General features: G+C 40.7%; 1 protein-coding gene and 1 pseudogene across 1 annotated transcript in view; one reads left to right on the forward strand and one right to left on the reverse strand.

Moving 5' to 3' along the window:
• The window catches only part of ZC3H12B (zinc finger CCCH-type containing 12B), a 602,110-nt gene that overhangs the window by 103,089 nt on the left and 474,676 nt on the right, over positions 1–24,345 (forward strand). The window lies entirely within an intron of this gene.
• Positions 7,854–18,323, reverse strand: LOC113888033 (annotated as a pseudogene).

Genomic DNA, 24,345 nt, shown 5'->3' on the forward strand with positions numbered 1-24,345 from the left:
AGCCAGTCATGACCACGAAGAAACTCTGTTTTCAGGGTTCTTTTCCCACAAACTTTCTATAACTTTCTTCTTGCTTTCAGATTTTTTTCTTTGCTTTTTTTTCTTTCTCTCTCTCCGGAACAAAATTACTTTCTTTTCACTAAACAAAATGCAATTCTATTCTTTATACTTTTCTCCTTTTATACAAAGATGTTTTCCTTATTAATATAGTAGATTTGTTATCTATGTCAAGAGAAATCTTAACTTTAAAAACTTTAATTTCTAGTGAAAAGTGAGAATTATTAGATATTATATTAATGTTCTATAGGTTGTCAAACATATAAATATTATTTATATTTATAAAATCATGTTTTTTATAGAAAAATTTTCAATGTGACTCCCCAAATTTTTATTCTTAGTTTTAAGTATTTTTAGTTTATCCATAAAAGGAATGCTTTGTTCAGTAATTAATGTTTCAGTATCATATTTAATTTGGGAATGATCTAGCTATTTAATAAATTTCCATCATTTAACTTTGCAAAACTCTAAAGTTTCAAGTTACCAAAAATCTGGAGAAACTATTTTTAAGTAGACATAGCATAAAGCATAGTTATTGAATGTTAGGTCCATGAATCAAAGCAAATTGGAAGTGGTCTAATAGGAGATGACAACAGTGAACATCAACATTCTAGGAATCAGCGAACTAAGATGGACTGGAATGGGTGAGTCTAACTCAGATGACCATTATATCTATTCTACTGTGGGCAGGAATCCCTTAGAAGAAATGGAGTAGCCATCATACTTAACAAAAGAGTCCAAAATACAGTACTTGAATGTAATCTCAAAAATGACAGAATGATCTCTGCTTGTTTCCAAGGCAAACCAAACAATATCACTGTAATCCAAGTCTATGCCCAGACCAGTAATTGCTGAAATAGCTGAAGTTGAACAGTTCTGTGAAGACGTACAAGACCTTCTAGAACTAACACCCCAAAAAAGATGTCCTTTTCATTATAGAGGACTGGAATGCAAAAGTAGAGAGTCAAGAAACACCTGGAGTAACAGGCAAGTTTGGCCTTGGAGTACAGAATGAAGCAGGGCAAAGGCTAATAGATTTTGCCAAGAGAACGCACTGGTCATAGCAAACACCCTCTTCCAACAACACAAGAGAAGACTCTACACATGGACATCACCAGATGGTCAACACCAAAATCAGATTGATTATATTCTTTGCAGCCAAAGATGGAGAAGCTCTATACAGTCAGCAAAAACAAGACCAGGAGCTGACTGTGGCTCACATCATGAACTCCTTATTGCCAAATTCAGACTGAAATTGAAGAAAGTAGGGAAAACCACTAGACCATTCAGGAATGACCTAAATCAAATCCCTTATGATTATACAGTGGGAGTGGGAAATAGATTTAAGGGACTAGATCTGAAAGATAGAGTAATGAACTATGAATCAAGGTTCGTGACATTGTACAGGAGACAGGGATCAAGAACATCCCCATAGAAAAGAAATGCAAAAAAGCAAAATGGCTGTCTGAGAAGGCCTTACAAATAGCTGTGAAAAGAAGGGAAGCAAAAAGCAAAGGAGAAAAGGAAAGACATAAGCATCTGAATGCAGAGTTCCAAATAATCGCAAGGAGAGAGAAGAAAGCCTTCCTCAGTGATCAATGCAAAGAAATAGAGGAACACAACAGAATGGGAAAGACTAGACATCTCTTCAAGAAAATTAGAGATACCAAGGGAATATTTCATGCAAAGATGGGCTTAATAATGGATAGAAATGGTAGGGACCTAACAGAGGCAGAAGATATTAAGAAGAGGTGTCAAGAATACACAGAAATAGACATCCAGACATCCTGGAACGAGAAGTCAAGTGGGCCTTAGAAAGCATCACTATGAACAAAGCTAGTAGAGATGATGGAATTCTAGTTGAGCTATTTCAAATCCTAAAAGATGAGGTTGTGAAAGTGCTGCACTCAATATGCCAGCAAATTTTGAAAACTCAGCAGGTTCCATAGGACTGGAAAAGGTCTGTTTTCATTCCAATCCCAAAGAAAGGCAATGCCAATGAATGCTCAAACTGCCACACAATTGCACTCATCTCACATGCTAGTAAAGTAATGCTCAAAATTCTCCAAGCCAGACCTCAGCTGTATGTGAGCCATGAATTTCTATATGTTCAGGCTGGTTTTAGAAAGTGCAGAGGAACCAGAGATCAAATTGAAAACATCTGCTGGATAATCGATAAAGCAAGAGAGTTCCAGAAAAACATCTATTTCTGCTTTATTGACTAGGCCGAAGCCTTTGACTGTGTGGATCACAATAAACTGTGGAAAATTCTGAAAGAGATGGGAATACCAGAACACCTCACCTGCCTCTTGAGAAACATGTATGCAGGTCAGGAAGCAACAGTTAGAACTGGACATAGAACAACAGACTGGTTCCAAATAGGAAAATGATTACATCAAGGCTGTATATTGTCACCCTGCTTATTTAACATAAATGCAGAGTACATCATGAGAAAAGCTGGGCTGGATGAAGCACAAGCTGGAATCAAGATTGCCTGGAGAAATATCAATAACTTCAGATATGCAGATAAAACCACCCTTATGGCAGAAAGTGAAGAAAAATTAAAGAGCCTCTTGATGAAAGTGAAAGAGGAGAGTCAAAAGTTGGTTTAGAGGTCAACATTCAGAAAAGTAAGATAATGGCATCCAGTCCCATCACTTCATAGCAAATAGATGGGGAAACAGTGGAAACAGTGGCTGACTTTATTTTTCTGGGCTCCAAAATCACTGCAGATGGTGATTGCAGCCATGAAATTAAAAGACACTTACTCCTTTGAAGGAAAGTTATGACCAACCTAGACAGCATATTAAAAAGCAGAGACATTACTTTGCCAACAAAGTTCCATCTAGTCAAGGCTATGGTTTTTCCAATGGTCATGTATGGATGTGATAGTTGGACTATAAAGAAAGCTGAGCACAGAAGAATTGATGCTTTTGAACTGTGGTGTTGGAGAAGACTCTTGAGAGTCCCTTGGACTGCAAGGAGATCTAGGCAGTCTACCTTAGAGGAGATCAGTCCTGGGTGTTCATTGGACGGAGTGATGTTGAAGCTTAAACTCCAATATTGTGGCCACCTGATGCAAAGAGATGACTCATTGGAAAAGACCGTGATGCTGGGAAAGATTGAGGTCAGGAGGATAAGGGGACGACAGAGGATGAGATGGTTGGATGGCATCACTGACTCGATGGACATGGGCTTGGGTGGACTCCAGGTGTTGGTGATGGACAGGGAGGCCTGGTGTGTTGCGGTTCATGGGGTCTCAAAGAGTTGGACATGACTGAGTGACTGAACTGAACTGAAAAGCTTTTATTTCATTTAAATCTACTTAATTTGTTTCCAACAACCATTTTTATATTACCTGTGAAAATTTTATCAGACATTAGGCAAAGTCAGCCATCATTCCAAGGTATTTTTCTTCCTAACAAATTTTCTTAGAGATAACATGACATTATTTGACATCTAGTAAACATAAGTGCAATAAAAGTAACACATCTGTATTCATTGAACCAACAAAACAATATCAAACATTAATATTGACTATTTCCCAGTTGATGTGAATCTGCAGTTCATTTGGATAGTTTTCTATTATATTTATAATTTTTAATGTGTAATCACTTACTTTAAGGTCAGTTAAATAGAGCTCTTTTAAAATTTTAATTTTGTTAATACTATCTGAAAGTAGAAACATTATATGTATAATGTGTGTGTGTGTATGTGTGTGTGTGTGTGTCTGTGTGTGTGTGTTTGTGCTGAGTCGGCTCTTCTATCCATAGAATTTTCCAGGCAAGAATACTGGAATGGGTTGCCATTTCCTACTCCAGGGAATCTTCCCTATCCAGGGATTGAACCTACATCTCCTGCATACTGTGCCACCTGGGAAGCTTGATGTATAATTTATACATAGGCATATTAATAGATATAACTAGAGATCTCACAGCTTTACTTTAGAATTTAATCATGCATTAGGTGTTACAATGTAAGCTTTCTTGTTTATAAATAATAATTGTAATAAGACCAATTTATTTGCTCAGATGACTAAAGCTTTTTACTATTAGTCAGAAAGATTTGATATTTGTGTTTGTCCTTAAATCCTTATGAAGGCTATGTATTAGATTTTGGATGAAGGAGCTTTTGCAGAAGTTTTAAAAAAGCTTCTTTTTCCCCCTTTTTTCTTTTTGGTTTCAGGTTCTACTTGATTGAGCTAATTAGGCTTAATCTCAGGTCATTGTGGGCTATGTTTATATTTCTAACTTGTAGATACATGCAAAACAAAGACAGTTACTTTAATTACCTCCAAAACTAATCATCTACAAAAAGGATATCAAGGATTGATTGCCTACACTGTGTTTAATTTGCCTCTGTATCTGTGAGATAGTTAACTAAAATGGAAATCAAGAATTCTATGTTCTAGAATTTTTAATTTAAATTTTAATTTATCATGCCTTCAAAAGTTTGCACAAGGCATTCAACAAAGGCCCTCTTTCTGAGTTTACAAGTTAAACCCAGAGCAATGTACCATAGGGGCAAATAAAATCTCCATTATTGACTGTATTAGCCTATGTATATTAGCTCCCAGTTTTTATTTTATACTGTGTCGGTTTGGGTAACCTGTTGGCTTCTTTGTGTATGTTTAATTATTATTGCCTGAGGGGAAGATTTATATGCCCTGTCTTTTTTTTTTTTTGTGTGTGTGTGTGTGTAATAAAGTTTTATTAAAGTATGAAGGAGATAGAGAAAGCTTCTGACATAGGCATCAGAAGGGGGCAGAAAGAGTACCCGCTTGCTAGTGTTAACAATGAGGTTATATAATCCAAAGAATGTCTGGAGGTTGTAAAGACCTCATCAGACCTACTCCCATAATTTACATTTTAAGATAACACTGTCCTCAGGCAAGATACATCCTTGTAAAGACCAGGTATACTCCCATAATTAACATTTTAAAATAACAGAAGGTTGAATCCAAAGACTGTCCTTAGGCAGGATACATTATTGTTATATAATCCTAAGGAATGTGGAGAAAGAATAAAGTTTGTCCTTTCTTCCTCCTTGAGAATTCCAGACCCTTCTCTCCTTGGGGACCCTAGACTCCTTATCAACCTGCCTAGGAAATGATTCTCTCATTCCCCCCTTTTCTTTTAGGAGAATTATGTTGCCTAGGGAAAAGGGGCGTCGTTCTCATTCCATAACTGCTTCCGAGCTGACAAGGGGTGTTGTCCCTAAATTGGTGAGGCAACATATTCTCCTAATCCTCATATTGAGGATATCTGATCCAGGGGCCCCAAATAGTAGCTGGAGGAAGCTACAGCAGTAGCAGGAGTTTGAGCAACCATTTGTAACTTAAAAGCTTTCATGCAGCTAGAAACAAATCCAGTTATACAATTACAGATGCAGGGAGCAAACAGCAAGAACAAAACAACCAGAATTATTGTAATTAAGATAGTTGTCCACCATGGGGAACTAGTTAACGTTTCCCAAAGTGAAGCAATTGAGGCTTCAGGAGTATCCATGGCCCTAATCATCTTGTTCAACCCTGTCTTATAATACCAGGCAGGAGAAAGATTCCCCAGGGAGACATAATGTCTATCACACAATATAATTAAGCAAAAGAGAGGTAACTATCTTATACAAGGCCCATTTAAAGATACCATGAGAATAATCAAGACAGTAGACTAGTAGACTAGTATCTCCCCCAGATACATGAAAAATACATCTATATGTAGAACAGTTCTCATGGGGTATCTACTGAACACTGGAAGAAGATCTCAGGCTGCTGAAAGGGCAAGAAAATCTCCGTGTAACTGGGTAGGCAAAAAAGTAAAAAAAAAAAAAAATCAGGACAGAACCTGTGCCCCTAAGAAGGAGCTGTGAGAGAATAAAGGTTCCTGAATCCTGGAAGGCCCTTCACTGGTAGGGAGATCAGCCAGGACAGAAGGGGAGCCTCAGAGCATGAGAGGAGAATGCAGCAGATTATTTGTGGCAGCAAAACCAGAGGAAGAACAGAACAGTCAGTGCCATTGCCCTGCACTCCCCAGCCTGAAATACGCTACCACCACTGTGGGCAGGGGCTGGATGCTGGAATTCAGAGTTCGGAGATCAGAACTGGGAAGAGGACTGGAGTTGGCTGTGTGGAAATAGCCTCAATGTGGGGGTTGCTGGAATCCATTATGACCACAGCTGAGAGTGTACACGGAGGAAGCCTGGGTTACTTACAGGCTAGTCACCACTGTTTGAGGGTTGCATGAAGAGACAGGAGGGACTCCTGATTGTAGCCCTTTTCTCAGTGAGTGCACTCACAGAGGACTGGACACTGCCTGCACAGGCTTCAGGGGTGGGGTATCAAGCTGCCACCACTATCCACCCAGATGCCTGGAGTGTTTGTGAGTCCCTGATGCATCCCTCCTGGAGCCCAGGAGTATTCATGACCCACCCCTCTACTACCCACTCAGACACCAAGAGTGGTCCCAAGATGCCATCACCACCCTCACAGTCTCCAGAAGTGGTCAGGAACCACCTTCAGGGTTGTACCTGAGCCACCCCTGCCTCTGAGAACCTCAGGACCAGGAAACAGCTACCATATCTACACACCTCCTATCAAGGGAATAACAACTAACACACACTGAGGAAAGAAGTGATAAGCATCCATACTAAAAACAGTCCTCACACCAAATATATTAAACCTACACAAAGATACCCCCACATATAAATAACCCTCCAAGACCACAGTAGATAATTATTTCTCCTAAAGTCACAGAATAAGAGAATATAAGTAAAATGGAGAAACAGAGGAACCACTCCCAATTAAAAGATCAAGAGAAAGATTAAAAAGGACACTATATAATAATGCTAAATGCTAAATCACTTCAGTCGTGTCCGACTCTGTGTGACCCCATAGACGGCAGCCCACCAGGCTCCCCCGTCCCTGGGATTTTCCAGGCAAGAACACTGGAGTGGGTTGCCATTTCCTTCTCCACTGTATGAAAGTGAAAAGTGAAAGTGAAGTCGCTCAGTCGTATCCGACTCTAAGCAACCCCATGGACTGCAGCCCACCAGGCTCCTCCATCCATGAGATTTTCTAGGCAAGAGTACTGGAGTGGGGTGCCACTGCCTTCTCTCTATATATAATAAAAGGATCCATACAAGAAGGGGATTTTACACTTGTTAATATCAGTCAGTTCAGTTGCTCAGTCATGTCCGACTCTGCAACCCCATGAACTGCAGCATGCCAGGACTCACTATTGCCAACTCCTGGATTTTACTTAAACTCGTGCCCATTGAGTTACTGTTAATATATGTAATATATATCTTGTTAATATATATGGACCTAATATAGGAAGACCCAAATACATAAAACAAATAGTAACAGACATAAGGAGAGAAATGTTGGTGTTTTTTAAGAGGTACATTTAGGTACATATAGGAAGACCCAAATCCATAAAACAAACATAGAGGTACATATAGGAAGACCCAAATACATAAAACAAATAGTAACAGACATAAGGAGAGAAATTTTGGTGTTTTTTAGGAGGTACATTTTGTAATTTAACAAAGCCTGGCTTTAAATTTTCAGTTCAAAAGGACACATTTTCCAAAAGGATGACTGCAAAACTGATGCCATTGAAGAGAGCAGAATCTGAACCAACTGGAAAGTGGTGTGGCTCCATGAAGACAAACAGTAACTAACTGATTTACCTCGATTAGGAAACAAAATCAATGTCAAAGTATCTGAAATCATAAAAATTCAATGCTTTACAAATTTTCCCCATGAGCTATGGAAGCTTTTTACATGTAGTCTCTAGTAAAACAGATGCATTCTATCATTCCAAGTTGTATTTATAAATCCATGATTCTTTTTGCTGAAAATAGATCAGTTATGTCTCAAACAGCACAAAGTGATAGCAATTACACGTTTCATGAAAATCTTTGGTGAGACTGCAATCCTGCAGAAGTGTCTTATTTTGTTTCCCTTCTACTGTTAGATACCGTTAGAATCATCCAAGTAATTTTCAAAAAAGAAACCATAAGTCCATAATGAAGGATCAGCAGACCATCCTGCATTGCTGCATCACCTATTACATGTCATGTTTCCTTTAGAGTTTGATACTCTCTAACAAGTGATCACCACAGATGATATCTACCTGACAAGCTGAATCAAGACACATTTTTCTTTTTCTTCTGAGGAATTTTCCTGCATGTCCAATAGTTGCTTCTTGCAAAATTCAGACAAACTTCTTTTCCAGTGGCTTAAAATGTCCTGTGCCTTCATCAACACCAATAAACTTTAGTAATAAAGACATATCAAGTTCAGGTGGAATAGGAAACATTCATTTTAAGACTTTTTAAGTTTTTCTTTTGTTTGAAAGGACTGGCTGTGGAACAACAGCTTTAGGTGTTTCTAGACCCCTTTCTTTATAGAAATCATGCATTTGCTTTTTTCTCTTAGACTGATCACTAATTTGTACACTATGTCTTGTAACACTTGGTCCAACCTTATGTGGTAAAGACGTTGTGTCTGATGTACTACTATGTTGTATTTTGGACATCTGTTGCTATAGCAAATGTGTCTTACAATGCAGTTTTTACAAAATGTATGAAGACATTTTGTTATGGTAGTTGCATTTATTAAGTAACCTTTGCAAATGGAACACAAGATATACGGGGCTGGCTCAGAGAGATTAATCAGGTGCTCCTCCTCCTTCTGAGCGTCTGGCTGGCACCACTTCAGCCTCAGCAGGAAGTGATTCATCTCTTCCTCCTGTTCTTCCTCTTCAAGGTCCTCATCCTCTTCCAATTCCTCATCGCCATTCTTGAAGCCTCCCCTCAAGCAGCCGAGGCTGCACCCAGGCTGCAGCTCAAGCAGGGAAAAGGGAGTCTGAGCAGCCTGGAGCCCCTGTCTTGGGCAGAAGCGGCAGGCCCTCCTCATCTACTTTGGGCTCTGGGGTGAGGGCAGGAGGGGGGATGGAAGGTGGGGGCAGCATGGCTGTGACTCCCTGGGCCATGGCAGCACCGTTGTTGTCTGCAACTACTACAGGGATCCCCTCCAGGCCAAAAGTAGAGTGATCAAATTTCTTAATGACAGCTATTTTAAATTATGAAAGTTGGATCATCATATTCTGTTGATAGCTTACCATGAACAATGTCAGATTCATGATCTCCAAAGAAGACTTAGCTTTGGGACCACGGACCAGGCTTGATCACTCAAGAGCTTTTATGTAGCAGGGTTTTATTAAAGTATAAAAAGGGACAGAGAAAGCTTCTGACATAGACATTAGAAGTGGGTTGGGAGTGCCCCCCTTCGCTAGTCTTAGCAAGGAAGTCATATACTTTTTAAAATGGTTATTACAATAAATCAAAAGAATGTCTCGAGGTTGTAAATATCTTAGTAGACCCACTCCTACAATTCATATTTTAAGGTGATCAGTTCAGTCGCTGAGTCCTGTCTGACTCTTTGTGACGTCATGAATTGCAGCATGCCAGGCCTTGCTGTCCATCACCAACTCCTGGAGTTCACTCAGACTAACGTCCATCGAGTCAGTGATGCCGTCCAGCCATCTCATCCTCTGTCGTCCCCTTCTTCTCCTGCCCACCATCCCTCCCATCATCAGAGTCTTTTCCAATGAGTCAACTCTTCTCATGAGGTGGCCAAAGTACTGGAGTTTCAGCTTTAGCATTATTCCTTCCAAAGAAATTCCAGGGCTGATCTTCAGAATGGACTGGTTGGATCTCATTGCAGTCCAAGGGACGCTCAAGAGTCTTCTCCAACACCACAGTTCAAAAGCATCAATTCTTCAGTGCTCAGCTTCATTCACAGTCCAACTCTCACATCCATACATGACCACTGGTAAAACCATAGCCTTGACTAGACAGACCTTTGTTGGCAAAGTAATGTCTCTGCTTTTCAATATGCTATCTAGGTTGGTCATAACTTTCTTTCCAAGGAGTAAGCCTCTTTTAATTTCATGGCTGCAGTCACCATCTGCAGTGATTTTGGAGCCCCCAAAAATAAAGTCTGACACTGTTTCCACTGTTTCCCCATCTATTTCCTATGAAGTGATGGGACCAGATGCCATGATCTTCGTTTTCTGAATGTTGAGTTTTAAGCCAACTTTTTCACTCTCCTCTTTCATTTTCATCAAGAGGCTCTTTAGTTCCTCTTCACTTTCTGCCATAAGGGTGGTGTCATCTGCATATCTGAGGTTATTGATATTCTCCCAGCAATCTTGATTCCAGCTTCTGCTTCTTTCAGCCAAGCATTTCTCATGATGTACTCTGCATATAAGTTAAATAAGCAGGGTGACAATATAGAGCCTTGACGTACTCCTTTTCCTATTTAGAACCAGTCTGTTGTTCCATGTCCAGTTCTAACTGTTGCTTCCTGACCTGCATATAGGTTTCTCAAGAGGCATGTCAGGTGGACTGGTATTCCCATCTCTTGAAGAATTTTCCACAGTTTATTGTGATCCAAACAGTCAAAGACTCTGGCATAGTCAATAAAGCAGAAATAGATGTTTTTCTGGAATTCCCTTGCTTTTTTGATGATCCAGCGGATGTCGGCAATTTGATCTCTGGTTCCTATGCCTTTTCTAAAACCAGGTTGAATATCTGGAAGTTCACGGTTCAGCTTTGCTAAAGCCTTGCTTGGAGAATTTTGAGCATTACTTTACTAGCGTGTGAGATGAGTGCAATTGTGCAGTAGTTTGAGCATTCTTTGACATTGCCTTTCTTTGGGATTGGAATGAAAACGGACCTTTTCCAGTCCTGTGGCCACTGCTGAGTTTTCCAAATTTGCTGGCATATTGAGTGCAGCACTTTCACAGCATCGTCTTTCAGGATTTGAAATAGCTCAACTGAAGTTCCATCACCTCCACTAGCTTTGTTCGTAGTGATGCTTTCTAAGGCCCACTTGACTTCACGTTCAAGGATGTCTGGCTCTAGGTGCATGATCACACCATCGTGATTATCTTGGTCTTTAAGATCTTTTTTGTACAGTTGTTCTGTGTATTCTTTCCACCTCTTCTTAATATCTTCTGCTTCTGTTAGGTCCATACCATTTCTGTCCTTTATCAAGCCCATCTTTGCGTGAAATGTTCCCTTGGTATCTCTAATTTTCTTGAAGAGATATCTAGTCTTTCCCATTCTGTTGTTTAAGATGATAGGATTAGAACTAACAATAGAAATATCTTGCCAGAACAACTCCCGTAATATACATTTTAAGAGAACAGGATTAGTCAGAAGGTTTTCAAGAAGGAGAGACTGTCCTCAAGCAGGATACATTGCTGTTATATAGTCCGTTATTAAGGAAGATAGAGGGAAAAAAAACAAAAACAAAAACAAAAAACTTGTCCTTTCCTCCTTGAGAACTCCAGACCACTATCTCCTCTTTGAAAGCCTCAGACCCCTTTCTCCTCCTCCGGGACCCCAGATTTCTTATGTACCTACCTAGAAATTGACTCTCTCACCCCCACTTTTCTTTTAGGAGAATTATATTGCCAGGAGAAAGGGGCGTCATTTTCATTCCATAACTACCTCCTGCTGTTGACGGGCATTGTCCTTAAATTATTGAGGCAACGTATTATTCTAACTTTCATATTGAGGGTCTCTGATCCAGGAGCCCCAAGTAATCGTTGGAGGAGGCTGTGGCACTCATAGGAGCCTGGACAACCATTTGTAACCTAAAAGCTTTCACTGTATATACGTACCACAGCTTTCTTATCCATTCATCTGCTGATGGACATCTAGGTTGCTTCCATGTCCTGGCTATTATAAACAGTGCTGTGATGAACATTGGGGTGCACGTGTCTCTTTCAATTCTGAATTCCTCGGTGTGTAGGCCCAGTAGTGGGATTGCTGGGTCATAAGGCAGATGCTGTGAAAGTGCTGCACTCAATATGCCAACAAATTTGGAAAACTCAGCAGTGGCCACAGGACTAGAAAAGGTCCATTTTTCATTCCAATCCCAAAGAAAGGCAATGTCAAAGAATGCTCAAACTACCACACAATTGCACTCATCTCACACGCTAGGAAAGTAATTCTCAAAATTCTCCAAGCCAGGCTTCAGCAATACATGAACCGTGAACTTCCAGAAGTTCAAGCTGGTTTTATAAAAGTCATAGAAACCAGAGATCAAATTGCCAACATCTGCTGGATCATCGAAAAAGCAAGGGAGTTCCAGAAAAACATCTATTTCTGCTTTATTGACTATGCCAAAGCCTTTGACTGTGTGGATCACAAAAACTGTGGAAAATTCTTCAAGAGATGGGAATACCAGGCCACCTGACCTGCCTCTTGAGAAACCTATATGCAGGTCGAAAAAAGAAAGTGAAAGTGAAGTCGCTCAGTCCTGCCTGACTCTTTGCAACCCCATGGATAGTAGCTTGCACAAAGCTCCTCCGTCCATGGGATTTTCAAGGCAAGAGTACTGGAGTGGGTTGCCAATTCCTTCTCCAGGGAATCTTCCCAACCCAGGGATCAAACCCAGATCTCTCATATTGTAGGCAGACGCTTTACCATCTGAGCCACCAGGGACGTCATATGCAAGTCAGAAGAAAGAGTTAGAACTGGACATGGAACAACAGACTGGTTGCAAATAGCAAAAGGAGAACGTCAAGGCTGTATATTGTCACCCTGCTTATTTAACTTATATGCAGAGTACATCATGAGAAATGCTTGGCTGAAAGAAGCAGAAGCTGGAATCAAGATTGCCGGGAGAAATATCAATAACCTCAGATATGCAGATAACCCCACCCTTATGGCAGAAAGTGAAGAGGAACTAAAAAGCCTCTTGATGAAAGTGAAAGAGGAGAGTGAAAAAGTTGGCTTAAAGCTCAACATTCAGAAAACGAAGATCATGGCATCTGGTCCCACCACTTCATGGGAAATAGATGGGGAAACATTGGAAACAGTGTCAGACTTTATTCTTTTGGGCTCCAAAATCACTGCAGATGGTTACTGCAGCCATGAAATTAAAAGACGCTTACTCCTTGGAAGGAAAGTTATGACCAACCTAGATAGCATATTGAAAAGCAGAGACATTACTTTGCCAACAAAGGTCTGTCTAGTCAGGGCTATGGTTTTACCAGTGGTCATGTATGGATGTGAGCGTTGGACTATGAAGGAAGCTGAGCACTGAAGAATTGATGCTTTTGAACTGTGGTGTTGGAGAAGACTCTTGAGAGTCCCTTGGACTGCAATGAGATCCAACCAGTCCATTCTGAAGAAGATCAGCCCTGGAATTTCTTTGGAAGGAATGATGCTAAAGCTGAAACTCCAGTACTTTGGCCACCTCATGTGAAGAGTTGACTCATTGGAAAAGACTCTGATGCTGGGAGGGATTGGGGGCAGGAGGAGAAGGGGATGACAGAGGATGAGATGGCTGGATGGCATCTCTGACTCGATGGACGTGAGGCGGCCTGGCGCACTCTGATTCATGGGGTCGCAAAGAGTCGGACATGACTGAGCGATTGAACTGAAGTGAAGTGAACTGAAGGTGGATTCTTGTTGATCTATGGCAAAACCAATACAATAATGTAAAGTAATTAGCCTCCAATTAAAATAAATTTATTAAAAAAAAAGCTTTCAGAAGGTTAGAAACAAACTGCATTATACAATTGCAGATATAAGCAAAATAGACATTACACAAAGTTAAAACATAATCAAGATTAAATATCACATTATATCTATAGTTAAGGTACAAAGTATTACACCAATTCATCTTAGGATCGCTCAGTTCAGTTAAGTTCAGTCACTCAGTCATGTCCGACTCTTTGCGACTCCATGTATTGCAGCATGCCGGGCCTCCCTGTCCATCACCAGCTCCCGGAGTTCACCCAAATTCATGTCCATCGAGTCAATGATGCCATCCAGCCATCTCATCCTCTGTCGTCCACTCCTCTTCCTGCCCCCAATCCCTCCCAGCATCAGAGTCTTTTCCAATGAGTCAACTCTTCACATGAGGTGGCCAAAGTATTGGAGTTTCAGCTTTAACATCAGTCCTTCCAAAGAACACCCAGGAATGGTCTCCTTTAGTATGGATTGGTTGGAAGTCTTTGCAGTCCAAGGGACTCTCAAGAGTCTTCTCCAACACCACAGTTCAAAAGCATCAATTCTTTGGCACTCAGCTTTCTTCACAGTCCAACTCTCACATCCATACATGACCACTGGAAAAACCATAGTCTTGACTAGACGGACCTTTGTGGGCAAAGTAATGTCTCTGCTTTTGAATATGTTATCTAGGTTGGTCATAACTTTCCTTCCAAAGAGTAAGCGTGTTTTAATTTCATGGCTGCAATCACCATCTGCAGTGATTTTGGAGCCCCCAAAGCAAAGTCTGACACTGTTTCCATTGTTTCCACATCTATTTCCCATGAAGTGATGGGACCAGATGACATGATCTTCATTTTCTGAATGTTGAGCTTTAAGCCAACTTTTTCACTCTCCTCTTTCACTTGCATCAAGAGGCTTTTGAGTTCCTCTTCACTTTCTGCAATAAGGGTGGGGTCATCTGCACATCTGAGGTTATTGATATTTCTCCTGGCAATCTTGATTCCAGCTTGTGCTTCTTCCAGCCCAGCATTTCTCATGATGTACTCTGCATTTATATTAAATAAGCCGGGTGACAATATAGACCCTTGACGTTCTCTTTTTGCTATTTGGAACCAGTCTGTTGTTCCATCTCCAGTTATAACTGTTTCTTCCTGACCTGCATATAGGTTTCTCAAGAGACACGTCAGGTGGTCTGGTATTCCCATCTCTTGAAGAATTTTCCACAGTTTATTGTGATCCCCACAGTCAAAGGCTTTGGCATAGTCCATAAATGTTTTTCTAGAACTCCGTTGCTTTTTCCATGATCCAGCAATTGTTGGCAGTTTTATCTCTGGTTCCTCTGCCTTTTCTAAATCCAGCTTGAACATCTGGAAGTTCATGGTTCACGTGTTGCTGAAGCCTGGCTGAGAGAATTTTGAGAATTACTTTACTAGCGAGTGAGATGAGTGCAATTGTGCGGTGGTTTGAACATTCTTTGACATTGCCTTTCTTTGGGATTGGAATGAAAATGGACATTTTCCAGTCCTGTGGCCACTGCTGAGTTTTCCAAATTTGCTGGCATATTGAGTGCAGCACTTTCACAGCATCATCTTTCAGGATTTGAAATAGCTCAATTGAAGTTCCATCACCTCCACTAGCTTTGTTCGTATTGATGCTTTCTATGGCCCACTTAACTTCACATTCCAGGATGTCTGGCTCTAGGTGCGTGATCACACCTTGTGATTATCTTGGTCATGAAGATCTTTCTTCACAGTTATTCTGTGTATTCTTGCCACCTCTTCTTAATAACTTCTGCTTCTGTTAGGTCCATGCCATTTCTGTCCTTTATTGAACTCATCTTTGCGTGAAATATTCCCTTGGTATCTCTAATTTTCTTGAAGAGATCTCTACTCACTCATTCTTTTGTTTTCCTCTATTTCTTTGCACTGATCACTGATGAAGGCTTTCTGTCTCTCCTTGCTATTCTTTGGAACTCTGCATTCAGATGCTTATATCTTTCCTTTTCTCCTTTGCTTTTGGATTCTATTCTTTTCACAGCTATTTGTAAGGCCTCCTCAGAGAGCCGTTTTGCTTTTTTGCATTTCTTTGCCATGGGGATGGTCTTGATCCCTGTCTCCTGTACAGTGTCATGAACCTCTGGCCATAGTTCATCACTCTATCCATCAGATCTAGTCCCTTAAATCTATTTCTCACTTCCACTTTATAATCATAAGGGATTTGATTTAGATCATACCTGAATGGTCTAGTTGTTTTCCCTACTTTCTTCAATTTCAGTCTGAATTTGGCAATAAGGAGTTCATGATCTGAGCCACAGGCAGCTCCTGGTTTTATTTCTGCTAACTGTGTAGAGCTTCTCCATCTTTGGCTGCAAAGAATATAATCAATCTGATTTTGGTGTTGTCCACCTGGTGATGTCCATGTGTACAGTCTTCTCTTGTGTTGTTGGAAAAGGGTGTTTGCTATGACCAGTCATTCTCTTGGCTAAACTCTGTTCTCCTTTGCCCCACTTCATTTCTTATTCCAAGGCCAAATTTGCCTGTTACCCCAGGTGTTTCTTAATTTCCTACTTTAGGATTCCAGTCCCCTATAATGAAAAGGACATCTTTTTTGGGTGTTAGTTCTAAAAGGTCTTATAGGTCTTCATAGAACCATTCAACTTCAGCTTCTTCAGCATTACTGGTTGGGGCATAGGCTTGGATTACTGTGATATTGAATGGTTTTCCTTGGAAACGAACAAAGATCATTCTCTCGTTTTTGAGATTGCATCCAAGTACTGCATTTCGGACTCTTTTGTTGACCATCATGTCTACTCCATTTCTTCTAAGTGATTCCTGCCCACAGGAATATATATAATGTTTATATTATATACATTATAATATTATATAATATAATATATTATATATAATATAATATATATATTATAACAGCATATATAATGGTTATCTGAGTTAAATTCACGCATTCCAGTCTGTTTTAGTTCGCTGATTCCTAGAGTGTCAATATCACTCTTGTCTTCTCTTGTTTGACCACTTCCAATTTGCCTTGACTCATGGACTTAACATTTCACGTTCCTATGCAATATTGCTCTTTACAGCATCAGGCCTTGCTTCTATCACCAGTCACATCCACAACTGGGTATTGTTTTTGCTTTGGCCCCATCCTTTCATTCTTTCTGGAGTTATTTCTCCACTGATCTCCAGTAGCATATTGGGGACCTACCAACCTGGGGAGTTCCTCCTTCAGTATCCAATCATTTTGCCTTTTCATACTTTTCATGGGGTTCTCAATGCAAGAATACTGAAGTGGTTTTTCATTCCCTTCTCCAGTGGACCATATTCTGTCTGACCTCTCCACCATGACCTGCCCATCTTCAGTGGCCCTACAGGGAATGGCTTAGATTCATTGAGTTAGACAAGGCTGTGGTCTGTGTGATTAGGTTGACTAGTTTTCTGTGATTATGGTTTCAGTGTGTCTACCCTCTGATGCCCTCTCGCAACACCTACTGTCTTACTTGGGTTTCTCTTAACTTGGATGTGGGGTATCTCTTCACAGCTGCTCCAGCAAAGCGCAGCCACTGCTCCTTACCTTGGAGGAGGGGTATCTTCTCATGGCTGCCCCTCCTAATCTTGAATATGGAGTAGCTCCTCTCGACCTTCCTGCACCCATGCAGCCACATGGCAGAGAGGAGCTACTCCCTGCCCGAGGTCAGGGGCAGTGGCTGGGAGGCGCTACCCCACGCCCAACGCCAGGGGCAGCGGCCCGGAGTGGCTACCCCAAGCCTGATGCCAGGGGTGGAGGCCCAGAGCCACTACCCACCACCGGAGGTCAGGGGCAGTGGCCAGGAGTCACTATGCCCCCCCCCGAGGCCAAGGGCGGAGGCCCAGAGGCACTATCCACCACCAGAGGTCAGGAGCAGTGTTTGGGAGGCGCTAACCTATGCCCGATGCCAGGGGTGGCGGCCGGGAGGAGCAACCCCACGTCCAAGGAGCCGTGGCTGTGCAGGTGCAGGAGGGCCGAGAGGAGCTATTCCATGTTCAATGTCAGGAGGGGCGGCCGTGAGGAGATACCCCTCGTCCAAGGTAAGGAGCAGTGGCTGCGCTTAGGGTTGCTAGATGTCATCAAATTAGAGAGGCATCACAAGTAATTATTGTTGGTGAAGATATTGACAAAGTTGAAGAAAGTCTTTTCCTTGAAATGGAGAAACCCACCATGGAAGTCTTCAACTGATGAGGGGAGTGATCTGCAGACACAGCAGACACAGCAATTAGACCGATTATGGAGGCTGGGTAAGGGTCTCCTCCTGGAGTTCTCCTAATGTCTCTTGAAAAGCTGATAGTTGAGTCACATAGTTAATTCTAAGTCTTCCGGATCTATGACAATGTGCACAAAAACGGTCTGCCATAGAGACAGTCCCCCTTTTTTAGGGGCAGTTCAAGCCCTCATTAAAACTATGGGTAAAACTTTAAACCAACTGTCTTGTGTTTCCTGAGATAGCTTATGCAGATACCTCTTACTAACGTCATTAGCCTTTTCAACTGTCCTGAGGATTTGGGTCTCCAGGAACAGTGTAAATGGTATTCTATTGCCAGAGCTTTTGATAACCCTTGAGTTACAGTAGCTTTAAAGGCAGAACCATTGTCATTCTGAACTTTAGTGTTTAAGATCCCCCTTACATCAGTCAGTACAGTAAGATTTTGCCCATTAGTAAACTTATGAGCTTTAGGCATTAGCAAAACAATAGTAGCAATTACACTTAACCTATATGCCCATAGCCTGTTTTTTCAGTAACAAACAAACTAAACTCTGATCCTGTGGGCAAACTCAAAGCAGGAGCCTGCAAGAGAGCAGTTTGAAGAGTCTTAAAAGCCTTTTGAGTCTCTGGGAACCAAACTAGCTTGTCAGTTTGGGCCTCCTGAGTCTCAGTTATAAGTTTATACAAAGGCTGGGCAAGTTCCCCATAACCCAGAATCCAAATGTAGCAGTAGCCTGTAATGCCCAACAATCCTCTCAATTGTCTTAAAGTAATGTTTGGCTCATTTAGGAATTTCAGACAATAAAGTATAAGGATTAGGCATCAATTATTTGTATGTTTTGAACAAGTTTCTATTTATCATTTGACTTTTTTTAACACCCAAAATAGGAGTGTTGCATGGGCTATTACAAGGAATTAATAGCCCCTGTTCCTTTAAATTTTCAATGATGGGTTTTAATCATTCCTTAAACTTGGGCTTTAGTGGCTACTGCTTTTGATGTGGAAAAAATGAGGGTCTTTGAGCTTGATAATGACAGGAACAGCATTTTATGCTTGACCCACAGTTTTTCCATCAGCCCACACTTTATAATTTACATTTTGTTCAATTAATATGAGAGAAAAAATAGGCTCCATATTCATGAAAACAGAGGCATGGACCTTGTTTAGTATATCCCTCCCCAGAAGGGGTAAGGGAGACTCTGGAATGATCAGAAACTCATGCGAAAATAGCACAGAGTCCCAGTTGCACCTTAAAGAATGACTGAAATAATAACATTTGGCTCGTCCTGACACTCCCATTATGGTAGTGGATCAGGAGAAAGCAGGCCAGCAGCTTTAGTGAGCACAGAGAAAGTTGCCCCAGTGTCCAAAAGAAAACTGACTGATTCGCCGCCCCCGCTCCCCACGGTTATTGATATCCAGGGTTCCTCAGGTGTTATTAGGATGGGAGATTGTGTGGGGACCCCTGGGCACCTTCAGTCCCAATTATCTAGAGTCTGACCCCTGGGGCCTACACCTTGGAGGGTAGTCTCTTCTCCAGTATGGTCCTTTGTAGACCAGACATGAAGCCAGGAGCAGCTTAGATGCCTGAGGGCAATTCTGCTCGAGATGCCCCTCCTTTTCACACTAATAACGAGTCCATTCATTTTCATCTGGGTCCCTCTGGACATTTTTCTCAGGCTGTTTCAGAGTGGATCTAACAGCCTTTGTTGGGGCTTCAGTTTTTTCCCTAGTTCTTTTTCTCCTCCTATTTTCCTCCTCATATTCTCTACCATGATATACCATCTGAGCCAGGTACAACAGTTTTTCTAAAGACATATTTGGCCCAAATGCCGGTTTTTGTAACTTATGGTGGATATCTGGAGCTGAGTGAGTGAGAAATCTACCTTATAAGGTCATTTCTACCTTTGTAATTTTGAGATCAATGTCAGTAAACTTGCGGAGTGCCTCCCATAGTCTATTTAAGAATTTACCAGGAGTTTCCTTCTCTCCCTGTTCTATGTCAGCCAACTTAGCATAGTCTTAGGTCTCAGCGTGTGCTTGCTTGAGTCCAAGAATACATCCAGCAAAGTGGCTCTGCTTTGGGAACTATTTGGCCCCCAGTAGGAAGGAAAGGGCTATTCCATGTTCCCTCTCTCTCCTTGTCTCACGTTCAAGCCATTCATCTCCAAAAGTAGTAGCTTCCCCCCAAACTCGAGTTTTTGAGTCAGGGGTCAGCATCTGTCCCAAGACATGTATTACATCTCTCCAAGTAAGCTCATAAAGTAAAATTAGCCCTGTAAAGGTTTTTGTGTACTTTTTTTTTATCCTCTAAATAGTCTCCCAGATCTCTCTTTCTTACCACTGAGTAAGAAAAGGGCTTATGGATTTTTATGGATTGGTTATTTTTCCCAGTGGGGGCCTCCTGAAAGGGAGGTAAGTTGTGTGTCTATTCCTCAGCCCTTCTAGCTACCTTTCATATATGCCCCCAGGGATAAATTAGAGAAGCCTGCTTTTTCTCATCATCATCCTCTTTCTCATTCTCTTCTCTATCTTGTATTTTACCCTTAATTTTGGTTGTTTTCACCTCCTCTACTTTGGCTGTCTGAGTTCCTATTGAAACCAAAGTAGTCTGAGGCTGCATTGGAACTGGGGTTGTTTAAACTTCTATTGAGACTGAGGCAACCCTTCCTGGAGGGGTTCCTTTACCCTCAGCTTGCTCAGTTGTGAGCCCCAGATACAAAGGCAGAGGCAGAGGCAGAGTAAGAGGACAGGAAGGAGTTGAAAGCTTTACAGCCAAATCTGTATCCTTAGGACACAGGTCTGGCATGCCTGGCAGAGAGATAAAGAGCAACAAATATATCACTTCTACCCATTTCTCTTGTTTCTACAGAACTGGTCTAATTGTAAAACAGTATTATAATTGAGACCCTTCAACAAGCCAGTGTTCCCTGTCTTCCAAAGAATACCATGGCCATTCAGTATCACAGAAGATCAGGCGTGTCTTTTTTAAATTTGGGAGATCAAACATGTGCCCGTTTTTAAAAATACATTTTAAATGAGTGGTTCTGGAACTGTTAATGCCTATCTGTAAGAGAGAAAAAAGCGGCATCCACAGCCATGGCTTCTTTCCATCGGAGGCATCTCTCCCTGCTCTAGATGGGACTGTAGACAGACTTTCCACCAAAGCTTTCCTTCCCTAGTTGGGCTTAGTCTGTCCCTTGCTGACACAGGTGCCTTACTCATCCCTCCTGGTTCTACCACTGAGGCAAGGTGGAGATGCACCAGTAGACCTGATGGCATCTCAAATTGATTTAGTTCCATACTAACAAGACCTTTGTTTGATTTGCCCTTTCTTTCTTTTTTTTTTTTTTTAATTTTATTTTATTTTTAAACCTTACATAATTGTATTAGTTTTGCCAAATATCAAAATGAATCCGCCACAGGTATACATGTGTTCCCCATCCTGAACTCTCCTCCCTCCTCCCTCCCCATACCATCCCTCTGGGTCGTCCCAGTGCACTAGCCCCAAGCATCCAGTATCATGCATCGAACCTAGACTGGCATCTTGTTTCATACATGATATTTTACACGTTTCAATGCCATTCTCCCAAATCTTCCCACCCTCTCCCTCTCCCATAGAGTCCATAAGACTGTTCTACACATCAGTGTCTCTTTTGCTGTCTCGTACACCGGGTTATTGTTACCATCTTTCTAAATTCCATATATATGCGTTAGTATACTGTATTGGTGTTTTTCCTTCTGGCTTACTTCACTCTGTATAATAGGCTCCAGTTTCATCCACCTCATTAGAACTGATTCAAATGTATTCTTTTTAATGGCTGAGTAATACTCCATTGTGTATATGTACCACTGCTTTCTTATCCATTCATCTGCTGATGGACATCTAGGTTGCTTCCATGTCCTGGCTATTATAAACAGTGCTGCGATGAACATTGGGGTACACGTGTCTCTTTCCCTTCTGGTTTCCTCAGTGTGTATGCCCAGCAGTGGGATTGGTGGATCATAAGGCAGTTCTATTTCCAGTTTTTTAAGGAATCTCCACACTGTTCTCCATAGTGGCTGTACTAGTTTGCATTCCCACCAACAGTGTAAGAGGCTTCCCTTTTCTCCACACCCTCTCCAGCATTTATTATTTGTAGACTTTTGGATCGCAGCCATTCTGACTGGTGTGAAATGGTACCTCATAGTGGTTTTGATTTGCATTTCTCTGATAATGAGTGATGTTGAGCATCTTTTCATGTGTTTGTTAGCCCTCTGTATGTCTTCTTTGGAGAAATGTCTATTTAGTTCTTTGACCCATTTTTTGATTGGGTCATTTATTTTTCTGGAGTTGAGCTGTAGCAGTTGCTTCTATATTTTTGAGATTAGTTGTTTGTCAGTTGCTTCATTTGCTATTATTTTCTCCCATTCTGAAGGCTGTCTTTTCACCTTGCTAATAGTTTCCTTTGATGTGCAGAAGCTTTTAAGGTTAATTAGGTCCCATTTATTTTTGCTTTTATTTCCAATATTCTGGGAGGTGGGTCATAGAGGATCCTGCTGTGATTTATGTTGGAGAGTGTTTTGCCTATGTTCTCCTCTAGGAGTTTTGTAGTTTCTGGTCTTACATTGAGATCTTTAATCCATTTTGAGTTTATTTTTGTGTATGGTGTTAGAAAGTGTTCTAGTTTCATTCTTTTACAAATGGTTGACCAGATTTCCCAGCACCACTTGTTAAAGCGATTGTCTTTAATCCATTGTATATTCTTGCCTCCTTTGTCAAAGATAAGGTGTCCATATGTGCGTGGATTTATCTCTGGGCTTTCTATTTTGTTCCATTGATCTATATTTCTGTCTTTGTGCCAGTACCATACTGTCTTGATAACTGTGGCTTTGTAATAGAGCCTGAAGTCAGGCAGGTTGATTCCTCCAGTTCCATTCTTCGTTCTCAAGATCGCTTTGGCTATTCGAGGTTTTTTGTATTTCCATACAAATTGTGAAATTATTTGTTCTAGCTCTGTGAAGAATACCGTTGGTAGCTTGACAGGGGTTGCATTGAATCTATAAATTGCTTTGGATAGTATACTCATTTTCACTATATTGATTCTTCCAATCCATGAACATGGTATATTTCTCCATCTATTAGTGTCCTCTTTGATTTCTTTCACCAGTGTTTTATAGTTTTCTATATATAGGTCTTTAGTGTCTTTAGGTGGATATATTCCTAAGTATTTTATTCTTTCCGTTGCAATGGTGAATGGAATTGTTTCCTTAATTTCTCTTTCTCTTTTCTCATTATTAGTGTATAGGAATGCAAGGGATTTCTATGTGTTGATTTTATATCCTGCACCTTTACTATAGTCATTGATTAGTTCTAGTAATTTTCTGGTGGAGTCTTTAGGGTTTTCTATGTAGAGGATCATGTCATCTGCAAATAGTGAGAGTTTTACTTCTTCTTTTCCAATTTGGATTCCTTTTATTTCTTTTTCTGTTCTGATTGCTGTGGCCAAAACTTCCAAAACTATGTTGAATGGTAATGGTGAAAGTGGGCACCCTTGTCTTGCTCCTGACTTTAGAAGAAATGCTTTCAATTTTTCACCATTGAGGATAATGTTTGCTGTGGGTTTGCCATATATAGCTTTTATTATGTTGAGGTATGTTCCTTCTATTCCTGCTTTCTGAAGAGTTTTTATCATAAATAGTTGTTGAATTTTGTCAAAGGCTTTCTCTGCATCTATTGAGATAACCATATGGTTTTTATTTTTCAATTTGTTAATGTGGTGTATTACATTGATTGATTTGCAGATATTGAAGAATCCTTGCATCCCTGGGATAAAGCCCACATGGTCATGGTGTATGATCTTTTTAATGTGTTGTTGGATTCTGATTGCTAGAATTTTGTTAAGGATTTTTGCATCTATGTTCATCAGTGATATTGGCCTGTAGTTTTCTTTTTTTGTGGGATCTTTGTCAGGTTTTGGTATTAGGGTGATGGTGGCCTCATAGAATGAGTTTGGAAGTTTACCTTCCTCTGCAATTTTCTGGAAGAGTTTGAGCAGGATAGGTGTTAGCTCTTCTCTAAATTTTTGGTAGAATTCAGCTGTGAAGCCGTCTGGACCGGGGCTTTTGTTTGCTGGAAGATTTCTGATTACAGTTTCAATTTCCGTGCTTGTGATGGGTCTGTTAAGATTTTCTATTTCTTCCTGGTCCAGTTTTGGAAAGTTGTACTTTTCTAAGAATTTGTCCATTTCTTCCACGTTGTCCATTTTATTGGCATATAATTGCTGATAGTAGTCTCTTATGATCCTTTGTATTTCTGTGTTGTCTGTTGTGATCTCTCCATTTTCGTTTCTAATTTTATTGATTTGATTTTTCTCCCTTTGTTTCTTGATGAGTCTGGCTAATGGTTTGTCAAATTTATTTATCCTTTCAAAGAACCAGCTTTTGGTTTTGTTGATTTTTTCTATGGTCTCTTTTGTTTCTTTTGCATTTATTTCTGCCCTAATTTTTAAGATTTC

The sequence above is a fragment of the Bos indicus x Bos taurus genome, chromosome X (assembly GCF_003369695.1).
Source record: "Bos indicus x Bos taurus breed Angus x Brahman F1 hybrid chromosome X, Bos_hybrid_MaternalHap_v2.0, whole genome shotgun sequence".
Taxonomy (NCBI): Eukaryota; Metazoa; Chordata; class Mammalia; order Artiodactyla; family Bovidae; genus Bos; species Bos indicus x Bos taurus.